This window comes from Amblyomma maculatum, chromosome 3, assembly GCF_055883805.1.
Source record: "Amblyomma maculatum isolate TAMU_Amacu chromosome 3, ASM5588380v1, whole genome shotgun sequence".
In the NCBI taxonomy this organism is placed as follows: domain Eukaryota; kingdom Metazoa; phylum Arthropoda; class Arachnida; order Ixodida; family Ixodidae; genus Amblyomma; species Amblyomma maculatum.
This window is the reverse complement of record NC_139346.1, coordinates 11552908-11558265: the sequence shown is the minus strand read 5'-3', so window position 1 is coordinate 11558265 and position 5358 is coordinate 11552908. Positions and strand designations below refer to the sequence as shown.

Sequence of the window (5358 nt, the reverse complement as noted above, 5' to 3'; positions counted from 1 at the left end):
CTAGGTTGACATGGTAGTATCGCTAGTTCCCAACTCCCATGACAGATTGGGGAGCCTGGATTACGCATTCGCATTTCCATTCTTGATACCTTTTCGATGTCTAACCGTTATGTTATAACGCTGGAGTGCCAGCGCCCACCTAGCCAATTTCGCCCCGTGTGGAGTCTACGTCGTCAGGTATGACAGTGGATTGTGGTCAGAGACAACATTGACCTCAGCGCCAAAGAGCCAGTAGTCGAACTTCTTTAGAGCCCAAATAATAGCAAACGCTTCGCGCTCTATGGTCGAGCATCTCGCCTGGGTCGCATCGAAGCGATGGCTTGCGAATGCGGTAGGCCTCTCATCGCCATTTTCAGTCATCTGTGCCAAGCAAGCCCCGGCAGCCGTCGCTGATGCGTCAGTGAACAGCCAATATGGCTCATGAGGTTGCGGAGGGCTCATCGCCACTGCTCTGCAGAGCGAGTCCTTGAGCTGTTCTAACGCGCGTTGCGCATCTTGCGGCCACGGGATTAAGTTTGGTACTCGTCCCTTTGTCAACGCCGTTAGCGGGCTAGCTATTTCAGCATACCCAGATACATAATCCCTGTAATATCCGCATAGTCCCAGCAAACTTCGTAGCTCTTTCTTTGTTCTAGGCTGCACTAGGCCTTCTATTGCGGATATTTTCTCGGGGTCGGGTGCATGTGTCCCTGAGCCCACTATGTGCCCTAGATAGCGAATGTGAGACTGTCCCACTTGACCTTTCTCAGGGCTAGCCTTTAGTCCTCTTCTCTAAGCAACCAAAATATGGTATCGATGTGCTCTACGTGTTCTTGCCAGGTTAGCGAGAAAATAGCTATATCATCTAGATATGCCGTAGCGTAGGCTTGGTACTTAGCGAGGAGCGTATTAATCATTATTTGGAAGGTCGCTGCTGAGTTCATTAGCCCAAAGGGCATATTGACCCTCATGGGGTACAAATGCGGTGAGTACCTGGCTCTGCGGGTCCATCGGTACCTGCCAGTAGCCACGCCTCAGATTGACCAAAGTGATGAACTGCGCGCGACCGACTCTAAACATTAGCTCCTGTGAGTTAGTACTTGGAAACGCGTCTGCCCGGGTTCCTGCATTCAAAGTTCGGTAGTGAATACACATTCGCACTGACCCTTATTTCTTCCCCCCCCCTCCCCCCCCACACACAACCGGGTGCGCAAATTCACTCTCTACAGGATAGATTAATCCTAAATCAAGTAGCTCATCCACTTGGCGGCTTACGTCTTTCTTGAGCAGTTAAGGCACTCGGTAAGGAAAAGCTTTCTTCGGTTTAAACCCTTCTTCTAGCTCAATTTGGTGCCTTCCTACTTTCGTCAATCCCGGCCTGCCATCGAAGAGTGCACGATGTTTTCGGAACAACCGTCGTATTTCATTCTGCTCCATCTCACTGAGGTGGGCGCATTCCTCTAACGGTATTAGCTCCTCATCTTTCAGAGGGGGTGCGACATGTGATGCACACTCTACTTCTCCAAACTCATGATCGTCATCAAACACTACACCAACCTGGCTTACCCTAGCGTAGTACGGTCTCATTCGGTTGGTGTGGACCACCGATCTTTTTCCCTGTTGCGTTTCTACTCTGTACGAATGTTGCCCCTCACAACCAATTACTGTGCCACTTAGGAGCCATCTTGGTGGTGCGGTCTGTGTGGAAAACGAGAACCTGATCCCCCACATTAAATACTTTATTTCGCGTCCTTCTATTGTATGCTTCTGCGTAGCTAGCTTGTCGCGCCGTGCTTGTGAGTCCTGCCACATTGGCCGCTAGCTCAAACTTCTCCCGTAGCTGTGTCAAGTACCTCGCAGGTTCCTCCCTAAGCGTCGCTGGTACACTAACTCCTCCTGCCCACGTCTGGCGAAGAATTGTAAGTGGACCTGTCGGATTTCTGCCGTACAAAAGCCTAAAGGGTGCTACCCCGGTAGTGTCGTGGGGAACTTCGCGGTAAGCCCACAACACAAATGGGATCAACTTATCCCAATTTTTAGGGTCTCTTTCTATTACATGAAAGAGCATGTTCTTTAGCACCCGATTCCATCTTTCCACGGCCCCGTTGCTTTCAGGGTGTTCCGGAGTGGAAAATCTAGGGGAACAACCTACTTTCTCTAGCATCAGCTGAGTGCGTTGTGCCTTGAAATTTGTTCCCTGATCCGAACAGATAGTCTGTGGGAACCTTGTTCGACTGAAGATTTCTAATAGAGCATCACAGGTAGCCCTTGCCGTTAAGGAACGAAGACATACTACTTGCGGCCATCTCGTACATAAGTCAACAAGGCACAAATCATATTTGCGACCCCTACCAGATGGCGTATCAAGAGGCCCTATAACATGTACATTAACAACCTGAAAGGCATGTTCAGGCCTTGTCATTGGCGTGATGGGTGTATTGTCAGTTTGACGTCGGTCTGAGCGTCTGAGCGGATCTGGCACCCATGCCAAGACTGGCAGTACTCTGAAATTTCTCTTTCCATGCCAGGCCAATAGAAGTTGTACTTTATGCGCGCTTTGGTCTTTCTTGGACCCAGGTGTCCACCCCACAGCGATTCATGCGCCAAGGACAGAACTTCCTTTCGTTTTTCTCGGGGAAGCACCAGCTGTCGCACTTTAGTACCTGCTATTGAGTCCCAGTGGTGAAGCAAACCCTCACTAACGAACATACCTACCTTTCCGTGCTTAGAGTCCTCCCATGCCTTTCTCAAGTTCTCTTCAGCGAGCTGTGCTGCTCGAAACATTTCCCGCTGGCTAGACAGAGAAACTGCCTCTTCTTTCTCGTCTGACTCTGCTTCCTCTTGTGAATATTCGGCATTCTGTGCCGTGTTCACCTCGCATGTCAGTGCCTCATAGTGCCGATTTTCTGCTTTCTCTAGTTCCTTGTTAGAAACCCTGACTGCACCCATACTTGTGTGCTCAAAATCACTGTTATCTTTAAGCAGCTGCCAGTCCTCTAATGAAAGCAAACAGTTCACACCTTCGGCCAGCTCATTGATGAGGGAACATACTATGCCTATCTTTTGATCTTCTGCAACTGTTCCCGGCCTAGATATTTTTACACGGATCGCTACCAACTTCGCCTGAATGAAGGTACCGAAAGCTGACACTAATTTCACTTTTTGCGGTAGTATGCTTTCTCATATTACTGTTATTTCACTACCAGTATCAAGCACTGCCTCTGTTCAAACATCTCCGCACACAAGATCTACAAAGTGGAGCTTCGATGTGGCTGCCCTCGAACTTTGCATCGGTACCTTAACTTTAGCAGTTAAACCCGTACTTTGGTTTAAAATTGGTTCCTTTGCCTCCGTCTGATCGACCCGCGCGACCATCTGCACCCTCTTTTGGTACCCATTTCCTTGTTTCAGGCGCGGTTCATTTCCTGTTGCTTGCGGGCAATTCCTGGCAATGTGCCCCTGCCCATGGCATAGATGGCACTTTACTATCGGCTTTTCGGAATTTATCTGTTTTTGGCCCATTTGCTGCACTGGCATCGTAAGCTGCTTTGTAGCTCGGCCTTTACCTTTTGCTTGCTCAAAGATCTGTAGAGCCTTTGATAGCTCTTTAGGCTTCAGCTAACTCTCTCCTTCCCGCAGGTGCACATATTCGATGCCCTCTAAGCTGAGACATGCCTTAATGCGATCAGACACCATTAGGTCAGTCAGCGCCCCTACTGAGTCCACCTCTCTAGCCTGGATGTAGTATGCTAGGTACGTTTTCACGCATGATGTAAACAGAGCCCATGTCTCCTCCTTCCTTTTTGCTGCTTTTTCAAATCTTTCCAGGTACTCAGTTGGGGTGAGTTTTAGCTCAGTTAGAACCGCTGCTTTCACAGCCTCATAGTCCGTGCATTCCGCTCCATCGAGGTTACGAAGCAAGTATCGGACTCGCTCTGTCAGTGCCGGCATAATTAAATGCACTCGGTTGCAGTACGGCACACTGAAAGTGACGAACAACTTCTCCACCTCATCAAACCACAGTGGCACATCAGCATCGCATGGCATTTTGTAGCCTTTTAGGACTTTTGCACACTGTGTTATTGAATCTGAGCCTATACTTCGATCATCACTCCGCCCCGACCCAAGCGGTGACAGTCGACCACTCGACAGCCCAAGCTCCATCTGCTTTAAGGCTAGTCGCTCCCGAGATTCAATTTCACGCATTCGTAGCTCCATTTCCAACTCCACACGGCGAATAGCCATCCTCTCTGTCTCGGCTCCTGTCGCGTCTAGTGACAATGTTGGTATCTGGTCACCGGCCTGTAAGCTGCTCTCCACATTGTAATCACCCTCCATACTCACTACCTCACTCTGATCAGTCACTATTTTTACTCCGCCCCCTAGCGATTGCTGCTCCTGTTAAGGATTGGACCTCGATTCACTCTCAGGATTAGATTCGCTTTCTTTAGCGGCTAGCATTCTCCTCGTCTTTCTTGCTAATCTGTTGCGTTCCTTCTTCAGATTTAGGCTAATTCGAGACCTCACCATCCTGTGGTCACTGCATCGCACTTTCCCGATTACCTCTACATCTTGCATAATGGCGGTGTTAGAACACATTATGAAGTCGATTTCATTTTTAGTCTCTCCGTTAGGACTTTTCCATGTCCATTTCCGGTTCTTCCGTTTGCTGAAGAAGGTATTCATGATTCGTAAGTTATTTCGCTCTGAAAACTCAACTAGTAACTCCCCCCTGCTATTCCTAGAACCTACTGCCTTGTCTCCTGCCTGTTTTTTCCCTACCTTGGCATTGAAATCGCCCATTAGTACAGTATACTGCGTCTTTACTTTTCGCATTGCCGATTCTACATCTTCATAGAAGCTTTCAACTGCCTGGTCATCATGTAGGTGCATAGGCCTGTACAACCTTCAGTTTATACCGCTTATTAAGCCTAATTACGATGCCTGCAACCCTCTCATTAATACTATAAAATTCATCTATATTACCAGCTATATACTTATTGACAAGAAAACCTACTCCTAGTTATCGCCTCTCTGGTAAGCCTCGATAACACAGTACATGCCCATCCTTCAGTACAGTATATGCCTCATTCGGCCTCCTAACCTCACTAAGCCCTATGGCATCCCATTTCTTGCCCTCCAGTTCCTCTAACCGCACTGCTAAGCTAGCTTCACTAGCTAGGGTTCTAGCATAAAACGTTGCCAGGTTCAGTTTCCAATGGCGGCCTGTTCAGCAGAGCCAGGCTTTCTTAGCACCCCCTGCTGCGTCACAGGTCTGACCGCCGCCGTGGTCAGTTGTTCCGCAGCCGCTGGTGACTGAGAGCCGGGGTTTTATGGAACTTATCATAGGAGGTTGCGGCCAATTACGGCACCAGGTTG

General features: G+C 48.8%; 1 pseudogene; it reads right to left on the bottom strand.

Annotated features, from left to right (window-relative positions):
- Positions 1-4317, bottom strand: LOC146194228 (uncharacterized; annotated as a pseudogene).
- Positions 4318-5358: the final 1041 nt, after the last annotated feature.